The following is an 11,481-nucleotide window of genomic DNA, read 5'->3' as shown; positions in this document are numbered from 1 at the left end:
AAAAAGAAGTGTGAGAAGATATTCTTTCTGGTCATTCATAACTATTAGCTACTACAAGGTTATTGAATATAAAAGTATAACATTATTTTTTAGAAAGATGTTACGATGACATTATTGGGACCGAAAAGTAGCTAGAGGGGGGAGGGGTGAATAGCTCGTCGCGTGCTAGGTGCTCGTTGTAGCTTGTTTCTTCGATGGTGTGCAGCGGAAATACAAGAAACAAAAACATACAACGCTAACAGGGAGGGTTTACTTGGTATCCACCTCACAAGAGGTGACTAGTCCAAGGATCCACACCTACTCACGCACCCTCCACTAAGAAATCACTCATTTTCGGTAACTACCAAAGGCGGAGAAGCCCTACAAGCTCACAATACAAGAAGAAAGAAAGGAAACCAAATACAAGCAATAGCTTACAGGTTTTACAACTGAAAACCCTAACCCTAGCTTTCTTCTTCAGTTGTAGATCCGCCTCTTGACTTGGAAGACCTCCAAGAACCTTCAAGAACTGGCGGTGAGAACCCTGTGGAGAAGCTCTGTGATCGCTGGTGAAGATCAGAAGAAATGGCCAAGCGTTCTGCTTTTTTAAGGAATCGAGCGCCTGCAGCTTAATACGACGCCAACGGTCAGATCCCGATCAATTGGATTGCTCCCAATCGATCAGGGAGGCTTTGGATCGATCAACGGATCGATCCAGAGCACCTCTATGCTCTAGGAATTTGCTTGGATCGATCGGCTGATCGATCCAGGCCTTATCGCGACAACACGCACCTTCCCAATCGATCCACCGATCGATTGGGACTTCTGGATCGATCAGCTGATCGATCCAGAGGCGTTCTGTGCACTCGCGACTTCCTCCCAATCGATCCACTGATCGTTTGGGACGAAGGCTTCTCGCGAGGACACCCCAATCGATCGGCCGATCGATTGGGCTCCAGCCAATCAATCGGCTAATCGATCCAGCTGCTGGTTTTTGCCCCAAAACCAAGTCCCAAAGCCCCCAAACCAACATCCGGTCAATCCATGACCTATTGGTTCATCATGCCTAGCATCTGGTCACCCTTGACCTGCTAGGACTCCCTCACCAAGTGTCCGGTCAATCCCTTTGACCCACTTGGACTTTTCTTCATCATGTCAAGTATCCAGTCAATCCTTTGACCTACTTGGACTTTCACCAGATGTCTGATCAACCTTGACCCATCTGGATTTCCCCCGTGCCTGGCTTCACTCACCAGGACTTCCATTCTGCTTAACTTCACTCACTAGGACTTCTCTTCTGCCTGGCTTCACTCAGCAAGACTTTCACCTAGCTTCACTCACTAGGATTTTCACCTGGCTTCACTCACCAGGATTTCCTTCTGCCTAACATCCCAGTTAGGACTTCCCAGTCAAGTATCTGGTCAACCTTGACCTACTTGACTCTTCTTCAACCAACCTGATCAGACCCTGATCAGAGGGGAATTGCACCAAACAATCTCCCCAAATGAACAACTGCATTGTCAAACATCGAAACCCAAACCAAGACTCAAGCTTGGTCAGCCAGGTCAGCCTTGACCTGAGGGATATTGCACCAACAATCTCCCCTTTTTTGATGTTTGACAATACCACATTTAAGTTAGGCTAATCCCATAGCCTCAACCTCCTTCATGCCACTAGGTAATGAAGGCATAAGTTAAACCCTTCATTCTCCTCCTAAGAGGGCAAACTCCCTCTAGGTAATGAAGTCCTAACTTAAACCCTTCATTCTCCCCCTATTGACACACATTAACAAATGCTCCATCTTTGGGCACACATCAACACATTCACTTGTTGAAAACTCGTCCCTTTGAGACTTCCCCTGAAGAGTTGCTCATCGTTGTTTACAACTTCACTCATTGTGATCAACACGATAATGAAAGTCTCATACCCTTCATAATCCTTAACCCTACATTCTCCCATTAATGTAGTCAAATGCTCATCCTTGAGCATTTTTAACTTAAACCACTTGAACACTGAGGATATCCACTCCCTATTAAAGTTCAAACACTCAACCTTGAGCATGTTCTGAAAAGAAGGTTAACCACCTTCCAAGGTTCATGAAAAATAGTTTTCATGTCTTTAAAGAGTCTCTCCCCTAAAGACATGGTGGTAACTTCTGTCATTGCACCAACAATGACTTGGAATCCCTAAACCTTTAGGAAACCCAAATTTAGAAGTTTTGAGGTTCAAATATTCAATATTTGAAGCAAACCTCAACTTAAACTTCTACTTAGTCTCCCGTAACCAATCCATCCTTGTTTTCAACATGAAAACACTCTTTTTATGTATACAAATATATTTTTAAGGAGTTAGAAATGGTTACCTAGACTAACCATGGTTCAAAAATATTGAAATCAGGCTTTACCAGCCAAAATCAGCAACTTTGATCGATTGGAGTTGGGTCCCAATCGATCGGACCATGCTGAATCGATCCACTGATCGATTCAGGAGGGCTGGATCGATCGGTGGATCGATCCAGACGGCTTCTATTCGCGAGAAGCCTGTTCTCAATCGATCGCTCGATCGATTGAGACCCTTCAATCGATCGGGTGATCGATTGAGGTCTGGTAGTTGCTGAAATTTCATTTCAGTCAACTTCAGAAACCCCTAGAAAATTCTACAAAATTTCAAAAATCGTGAAAATTGTGTAGACATTATTTAGGGTATATATTTTCAAGGAAAAATAGTTTTCTAAGAAAATACATCATATTTTTAAAGATTGACACAAACTTGAAAACTTACAAAAACTTTAGTGTTTTCTTTAAGTTTGTGTCTAACTATTCAATGGTGATTACTATCAAAAGATAGCCTTCACCAAGGTTTTCCAAAATCATTTTAAAATCATTTCCAAAACCAATATCCCATCATGTTCCTTGGGCTTAATGCACATGACTTGTACACTAGCTTTCCCAATGATGGGAACACACATAACTATGTGTTTTGATGAACTTAAAACTCAAAAGAATGCACTAAATTAACATCTTGAGTTTTGTTCATCATCCTAACATCTCACTTGTATATAATGTGCACTAAAACATATGCAAGTCACCTTATGGGTCTTTGTGAGATGTACAAATTGGTTTTGCCCTAATCTAGGGATCATGCATATCTATCTATGAATTTTTGTGGATATTGAACATCCACTTAGGATGTCACTTGTTGATAAATGTCTTTTGTCCTTAATTTTAAGGAAATAAACATAATGCATGATAATGTTATGGCATACATCAAAAAGAAATAATTTTCAAAAAAAATTTCCTATAACTACATGATGTATATATGTCATGACATGGTATTTTTGTGTTTTTCAAAATAAGGCATGAATGCAGAATACAAAACTAAATATGATGTCATAGCACATCATGGGCAGACAAATCATGGCAAGTTAGCATAAATAAAATACCTAGATTACCTATCTAAGTATCCTTAAACCTTAGCTAAATTAAAAATTAAACTTAGATTGCCCTCTAAACGTGCCAAGTAAATGCCAAAACCTAAATTGGCATTTTAGTTCTCTTGATTTACTTATGCCAATTGAAATTAAACTTATTCCTCAAATGTTGGCATATTTCGTTCTTCCATCAAGAGTAGCACTAAGAAAATACCAAAATCTCAACTTGGTATTTCCTTATGTTTTCCCAATATGTGCCATTTTAAAATAAGATCAATACTTCTCAATTTTTGGCACATATTACTCTTCCAAAGAGTAAATCATAAATCCATTTCATTTTCAAAGGTTAATAATAACCTTGAAAATGCTCCTTGAGTGTCAATTTCTTCAAAGTTGGGTTAACTACCCTTCTTCTTAGAGTTGACACTCTCTAACCCATCTATGGGGTAGAGAAAATGCTCCTAGGAACCCAAAACCTATTTGTGCTCCTTGGATGCTCTAGGTACTCACTAGGGATAACTTCCCTAAATACCTTCCTAGTGACCTTGTTTGGCTTCTTAGAAGCCTTGGTCACATTTTCTAGGTCAACCCTATGGATTGCTTTCCTTGTAACCTTCTTTGTGACTTTCTTGGACTTCTTAGAAGTCTTAGTCACATTTGTTGCAAAAATACTCTTAGGGATGACTTCCCTATTATTTTTGGCTTGCCCACTAGGCCTAGGGTTGGTTCCATAGCTATATGCAACCCTATGGTAAGAAATTACATCCTTTTTGGTTTTAGGTTTGTATCCCAAACCCTTATGACCATTGGATGATTTTGATACTTCTAGACCTAAGTTTTGACTCTTGGACCCTTGTGTCATATTTGTGATTTTTCTAAGAGTCCTCTCTAATTTATCAAATCTTGACCTCAAGACTTGATTTTCCTTCCATAATTCTTCAACCTTAGGGTTTTCACTAAAACCTTGATTTTTCTTCTTCTTAGGCAAATACCTAGAATCCTTAGGGTTCTTGCTTAAATTCCTATCTACCTTTTTGAACCTAGGTTGAGAGGTTTTAGTATGATAAGCTACATGATTTTCCTTAACTTTATCATGCTTCCGATTTTCATGGTAAATAGCATTAAAATGATATAAGTTAGAGCTAGCATGTTTTTTACCATTATTCAAGGGAGTAGGCTCAATAAAAGTTACCTTCTTTTTTACCTTGGAGGCTCCCCCTTGAATTGAGTTTCCTCCTTGAGCCTTGACCACCTTCTTACCCTTAGAGCATTGACTTCGGTAATGCCCCTTTTGGTTGCACAAGAAGCACACAATGTGCTCCTTGCTCTTCTTTGTTCCAGGAATGGTCTCCTTGGGCTTCTCCTTGCTCTTTTGTGCCACTTGGCCCTTCTTCTTGGCCAATTTAGGACACTTGCTCTTGTAGTGCCCATGCTCTCTACACTCAAAACATATAATATGATTTTTATTTTTAATTGAGATGTTTAGACCTTCACATGTAGGGATGACACTTGGTCCTCCATGTGATATGGATGTAGAGGCTTCCTCTTTATCCGATAGTGATGCTCCTCCATTTGATTTAGCTTGACTTGTGGAGGTGGAAGCTCCTTCATCCTCTTCTTCTTTTGACCCGGATGTGGAGGCTTCTCCTTCTTGATCCGGTGTCACCGAAATTTACTCCCCCTCAATCCTAGAGGTGGAGGCTTCTTCATCTTCATCTTGTACATGGAACAAGAAGTATGCTCCCTCCTTGCCCTCTTCATTGCATTCCGTTGAAGATGAGGCTTTTTGGACTTCTTCTTCGGAAGTTGAGCATCTCTCAACCTCGGAGTCCTCTTCCTCTTAATCTTGCTCCAATGAGTCGCCCTCTTTGGATTCCTCTTGATTTGGTACAGTGGAGGGTTCTTCATGGATTATTGCTGCCAATTTGCTCCAAAGCTCCTTGGCATCATTGAATTCTCCAATTTGAGCCAAAATGTGGCTAGGTAATAAGTTGACCAAAAGCTTGGTCACTTTATCATTTGCCTCGCTCATTTGAATCTACTCTTTGCTCCATTTACTTTTCTTGAGGACTTTTCCCTTTGAGTTCGTTGGAGCTTCGAAGCCTTCCATAAGAGCAAACCATTGCTCTATTTCCATCATAAGAAAATTTTCGATTCTTGATTTCCAAGAATCGAAGCTTGTGGATGTGTACGGTGGAGCCACCCTTGTGTCAAATCCAAGTCCATCTTGGAATTGCATCTTGAAGTTGAGCTTCTTGAATTCTTTGACTTTTGATGAGTTTACTCCAACTTCTTCACCCTCTAGCTTTGCTTGTTTTGTTTGCCCCTTCCGGCGATGATTCCGGTGAAGAGCAACCTCACTCTGATGCCACTTGTTGGGACCGAAAAGTAGCTAGAGGGTGGGTGAATAGCTCATCGCGTGCTAGGTGCTCGTTGTAGCTTGTTTCTTTGATGGTGTGCCCCGGAAATACAAGAAACAAAAACATATAACGCTAACAAGAAGGGTTTACTTGGTATCCACCTCACAAGAGGTGACTAGTCCAAGGATCCACACCTATTCACGCACCCTCCACTAAGAAATCACTCATTTTCGGTAACTACCGAAGGCGGAGAAGTCCTACAAGCTCACAATACAAGAAGAAAGAAAGGAAACCAAATACAAGCAATAGCTTACAGGTTTTACAACTGAAAACCCTAACCCTAGCTTTCTTCTTCAGCTGTAGATCCGCCTTTTGACTTGGAAGACCTCCAAGAACCTTCAAGAACTGGCGGTGAGAACCCTGTGGAGAAGCTCTGTGATCGCTGGTGAAGATCAGAAGAAATGGCCGAGCGTTCTGCTTTTTTAAGGAATCGAGCGCCTACAGCTTAATACAACGCCAACGGTCGGATCCCGATCGATTGGATTGCTCCCAATCGATCAGGGAGGCTTTGGATCGATCAACGGATCGATCCAGAGCGCCTCTGTGCTCTAGGAATTTGCCTGGATCGATCGGCTGATCGATCCAGGCCTTATCGCGACAACACGCACCTTCCCAATCGATCCACCGATCGATTGGGACTTCTGGATCGATCAGCTGATCGATCCAGAGGCGTTCTGTGCACTCGCGACTTCCTCCCAATCGATCCACTGATCGTTTGGGACGAAGGCTTCTCGCGAGGACACCCCAATCGATCGGCCGATCGATTGGGCTCCAGCCAATCAATCGGCTAATCGATCCAGCTGCTGGTTTTTGCCCCAAAACCAAGTCCCAAAGCCCCCAAACCAACATCCGGTCAATCCATGACCTGTTGGTTCATCATGCCTAGCATCCGGTCACCCTTGACCTGCTAGGACTCCCTCACCAAGTGTCTGGTCAATCCCTTTGACCCGCTTGGACTTTTTTTCATCATGCCAAGTATCCAGTCAATCCTTTGACCTACTTGGACTTTCACCAGATGTCTGATCAACCTTGACCCATCTAGATTTCCCCCGTGCCTGGCTTCACTCACCAGGACTTCCATTCTGCCTAGCTTCACTCACTAGGACTTCTCTTCTGCCTGACTTCACTCAGCAGGACTTTCACCTAGCTTCACTCACTAGGTTTTTCACCTGACTTCACTCAACAGGATTTCCTTCTGCCTAACATCCCAGTTAGGACTTCCCAGTCAAGTATTTGGTCAACCTTGACCTACTTGACTCTTCTTCAACCAACCTGATCAGACCTTGATCAGAGGGGAATTGCACCAAACAATCTCCCCAAATGAACAACTGCATTGTCAAACATCGAAACTCAAACCAAGACTCAAGCTTGGTCAACCAGGTCAGCCTTGACCTGAGGGATATTGCTCCAACTGACATATGTTAATTGTTGTCAGACATGTTCCCTGCTGATAATATAATAACTAATAGCTTCTACAGTATAAAGAAATTGATTAAAGGTTTATGTTTGCTTGTAGAGAAGATTGATTATTGTATAAATAACTGCATGATATTTTAGAATAAAGATAACGAACTAATTGAATGCAAAATATCTACTCACCCTTATTATAAACATCATACTCGCATAATAGGGAAGAAGAAGAAAAATATTGCTTGGAAAGTGATGTATTACTTACCTAACTACTAGACTTCAATGCTTGTATGTATCTGTCACTACAGCTTGTCACATGATGTGACATCATAAGCATGAGCACGAAGGAGGTATAATGTATCATATTTAAGATTCCCCTGTATGGAAACATCTTAATACTGTATTTTTCTCCTTCGCAATAGAACCACATAATGCGAGATTGAAACTTTTTACTGATATATTTCAGCCATTTGGTCACTCGAGATAATAATATTCATCTTGGTTGGTTATATTAACACCATACAATTTACCTCCATGGATGTGCATGAAAGATGAATTTATAATCCTTATTGTACTTATTCCTAGTCCAACCAATCTCAAAGATAAAATAGATATTTTCTTGCAACTTCTGATTGTTGAGTTGGAAGAATTATATGTTGGAACCCAAGGTTGTTTTGGTGTGATTAACAAGTTAAGTTAGGTCCTGTGTGTTTCTAACCTTGTGTCTAAGTGTGCAGGAGCGTAGGAGCACAGGTAATCGAGCAGAAGACGCAGCTAGCGAGAAGGACGGCACGCGGTGCATCCGAGAGACGAGGCGCTGCGGAAGAGTACACCGGCGGACGAGAAGGAAGCGTGCCGTGGTTTTGAGGGACGAGAAGCCGAAGCAGAAGACTTCTCGGGGAGCAAGAGATGTAGCTAGCAAAAAGGTCGGCACGGGGTGCGACCGAGGGACAAAGACTGCGGATGAGTACACTGGCGGACGAGAAGGAAACACGCGGCGATTCCGAGGGACGAGAAGACGGAGCGGAAGCCTGCTCGAGAAGACCGGAACTTGGGTTTGGGTGAGCCCTTTTTCGGATGATAGAGATCACTCAAGCGAGCAGATCCAGAGCGGAAGACCCAGACTAAAGGCGAACGAAGTCGGAGCAGAAGACCCGAGCTGGAAAAAGTCAACGGGGTTGGCTTTTCCTTCCGGGGCGCCCGGAACCCTTCCGGGCGCCCAGAGTTGACTTTTTCACAAGATCGAGTTTTGACTCGATCTGAATGTTGGGGGATAAAGTTTATCCCCCCCAGGGCGCCCGGAACCCTTTGGGGCGCCCTGACCAAGGTTATAAATATAACCTTGGTCCAGAAGCTTTTTCAACAATCAGAACGAACTCAAGAATTGTAATTCCAACGCTTGTGTGCATTAAGTTTAGAGTTGAGCTTCTGTTTCTGTGCTTAAACGCTGTAAGAGGCTTCTCCGCCTGAAGGAGATATTCTAGTGTGCTTCATCTTCCTTGGATTAACAACCTCCCCGGTTGTAACCAAGTAAATCCCGGTGTGCCTTTTACTTTTCTGATTTACTTTCTGTTTATCTTATTTATGCAAGTGTTCTGTTGAGAGTTCCAGAAGGGTTGGTTTTTGTTTTTGTGTTTGCAGGCTATCCAACCCCCCTTCAAGCCGGCCGCCACCAGTCCTACAAGTGGTATCAAGGCCAAGGCGCCTCAGAAGGACTAACCGCCGACTGAAGTAACAAAACGATGATCAGAGCTAGCATCTACCCACCAGCATTCGAGAGGGAGTTTACTTTATGGAAGCAATGCATGAAGGTATATCTAAACACAGATTTTGGTATTTCATTAATTATGAAATTAGGTTATGAAGCATCAAGGACAACGAATGGAGAAGAAATCAAGAAATATCTCTGGAACGAGAAGCAACGTAACTGTTGGGACCGAAAATGTAACTAGAGGGGGGGGGGGGGTGAATAGCTCGACGCGATTTCGTGCTTGTCATTGATTGTTTCTTCAAGATGATAGCAGCGGAAAATACGAGACAACACAACAACGCTAACTCTAGGGATTTACTTGGTATCCACATCAAGAAGAGGTGACTAGTCCAAGGATCTACACACTCACGCACCCTCCACTATGTAAACACTCATTTTCGGTAACTACCAAAGGCGGGGAAGCCTTACAAGCTCTCAGTACAAGAAGAAAGGAAAGGGAAACAAAAAACAATAAGATCTTACAAGTTTGCACAAGAAACTCTAACCCTAACTTCTTCCTCGCCTCTTGACTTGGACGTGCACCAGCACAAGCCTCCAAGAATCTTCAAGAACTGGCGATGAAAACTCTGTGAAGAAGCTATGGAATCGTTGGTGTCGCTGGAGAAGAAAGCTGAGAGTTCTGTCGACCAAATCGCACGTCAACGTCTTTATCTAGCGCCAACGGTCAGATCCCAATCGATTGGATTACTCCCAATCGATTGGGGAGGCTTTGGATCGATCGACCGATCGATCCAGAGTGCCTCTGTACTCTCGGGAATTGCCTGGATTGATCGTCCGATCAATCCAGGGGTTATCGCGCGAAATCGCAGCTCCCAATCGATCGACTGATCAATTGGAGGCTTTGAATCGATCGACCGATCGATCCAGAGCTATTCTGTGCGATCACGAGCTTCTCCCAATCGATCCACTGATCGATTGGGAGGAGGCTTGTCGCGGGGACTCACCCAATCGATCAGCCGATCAATTGGGCATGAGCCAATCGATCGGCTGATCGATCCAGCTCATGGTTTTTGCCCAAAACTAAGTCCAAAGTCCCCTAAACCAACATCCGGTCAACCATGACTTGTTGGTACATCATGTCTAGCATCCGGTCACCCTCGGCCTGCTATGACTCCCTCACCAAGTGTCCGGTCAATCCCTTTGACCCACTTGGACTTATCTCCACCAGGTGTTCGATCAACCTTGATCCACCTGGATTTCCCGTGCATGGCTTCACTCACCAGGACTTCCCTTCTGCCTAGCTTCACTCACTAGGACTTTTCTTCTGCCTAGCTTCACTCACTAGGACTTCTAATCTGTCTAGCTTCACTCACTAGGACTTTCCTTCTGCCTAGCTTCACTCACTAGGACTTTCACCTGGCTTCACTCTCCAAGATTTTCCTTCTGCCTAGCTTCACTCACTAGATCTTTTAATCTGTCTAGCTTCACTCACCAGGACTTTCCTTCTACCTAGCTTCACTCACTAGGACTTTCACCTTCCTTCACTTACCAGGATTTTCCTTCTGCCTAGCTTCACTCACTAGGTCTTTCACCTGGTTTCACTCACCAGGATTTCCAATTGCCCGACTTCACTCACCGGGACTTTCCATACTATCTAGCTTCACTCACTAGGTCTTTCACATGACTTCACTCACCAGGACTTTCAACTCTGCCTAACCTCCCAATTAGGACTTTTATCTGGTTTCACTCACCAGAATTTTTCAGTCAAGTATCCAGTCAACCTTGACCTACTTGACTCTCCTTCATAATCTCCCTACATGAACAATTGCACCTGCAATCTCCATGTATTGTCAAACATCGAAACCCAAATATCAAGACTCGAGCTTGAACCAATTCAACCTCAATCAACCAGGTCAACCTTGACCTAGGGAATATTACACCAATAATCTCCCCCTTTTTGATGTTTGACAATACCTCCTTTAAGTTAGGCTAATCTCATAGCCTCAACCTCCTTCATGCTAATATATGAATAAGGATTCCTCCATTCTCCTCCTTTTCTAGAGGGCAAACTCTCTCTTAGGTAATGAAGGTCTAACTTAAACCCTACATTCTCCCCCTATTGGCACACATCAAAAACTCTCCCCCTGAAGAGTTACCTAACGTTATTTACACATCCAAAACCCTACATTCTCCCCCTATTTATTTCTTTGATTTATCAAAGGGTGTGATTTAGCTCGATAAATCAATAGGCCAGATAAGTTGGGAAATGATATTACTTATAGTGTGTGTTATTGATTATAGAAGGAAACTGTGTCCTAGTAATCTAGGTTGATAATATCCCCAAGAGGAGCTCATAAGAATTGTCATGTTAAACCCTGCAGGTGGACTTAGTTCGACACGACAATAAGGTTGAGTGGTACTACTCTTGGACTAAGATATTAATTAAAGTGAGTTGTCAGTAACTCAATTAATTAGTGGGCATCCAACATCTTAAACACAGGGAGATTAACACACTCATGATAAGAAGGAGC

This window comes from Zingiber officinale, chromosome 2A (genome assembly GCF_018446385.1).
Source record: "Zingiber officinale cultivar Zhangliang chromosome 2A, Zo_v1.1, whole genome shotgun sequence".
Lineage (NCBI taxonomy): Eukaryota > Viridiplantae > Streptophyta > Magnoliopsida > Zingiberales > Zingiberaceae > Zingiber > Zingiber officinale.
The sequence above is the reverse complement of the archived record's forward strand: the minus strand, read 5'-3'. Positions refer to the sequence as shown.